Source organism: Octopus bimaculoides, chromosome 6 (assembly GCF_001194135.2).
Source record: "Octopus bimaculoides isolate UCB-OBI-ISO-001 chromosome 6, ASM119413v2, whole genome shotgun sequence".
Classification (NCBI taxonomy): domain Eukaryota; kingdom Metazoa; phylum Mollusca; class Cephalopoda; order Octopoda; family Octopodidae; genus Octopus; species Octopus bimaculoides.
The window spans coordinates 104,736,873-104,737,870 of NC_068986.1; positions in this window are offsets into that span (position 1 = coordinate 104,736,873).

Consider the following 998-nt stretch of genomic DNA (forward strand, 5'->3'; position numbering starts at 1 on the left):
GTGTGTGTGCGTGTGTACGTGTGTATGTGTGCGTGTGTGCGTGTGTGCGTGTGGCTATGTGTTAGCGTGTGTGTGTGTGTGTGTCTTTGTGTTTGTATGCGGAGGGATTCGCGTGTGCATTTAACGTTATAACATAAGCGATAAATCGTTGATATCTGTAATAACGAGTAAAGAGCAGTATGAAGGACGAAGAGGAACAGGGGGATAGGTAGAGATTGGTGGGGGGGGGGAAGAAGGAGAAAAACAAGAAGAAGAAGAAGAAGAAGACGAAAGCAGGGAGATGAGGATGGGCGTACGGCCGGAAGGATGATAGGAATATATCTACATATATGCATATATACATCCATATATATATATACACACACACACACAAACACACATATATATATATATATATCCATGCGTATATGTGAGAGAGGAAAGGTGGGGTAGCGCAGCGATAGCAAGAGAAATGGAAGTATAAAACGAGATAGATGAGGGTGGAGGAAGGGAAAGATGGTGTCGGAGATAGAAAGACGAGATGCAACGGTGCTGGCGACCAAAGTACGGCAAAGTACGCCAAAGAGGGCTTAAAGAGCGACAAACAAGAGATATACTGGAAATAGATTTGCAAAACGAATCAACAGTTAACCTCCGCCATATTCACAGATTACGAACCAAAAATTAGCATTTCAGATTGTTGATAATGATTCGCAACGTTTCGAAACACATACACGCTCATACACATATTCGCACGCACGATCGCACACACACAGTCGCACACATGCACGCACGCACACTTGGTTACAGACACAGTAATGCTTGTGCATATATGCACAGATTACACGAGCATATACTCCGATACAAACATTTCTATACACATCAGTTTGTAGAAATACAAACACATACTTATAGAAACACGAACACACACACGTATGCACACACATGTACGTTTGTGTATATTTGTATATATCTGTTTATGTGTGTGTGTGAGCATGTATGTATATATATATATATAT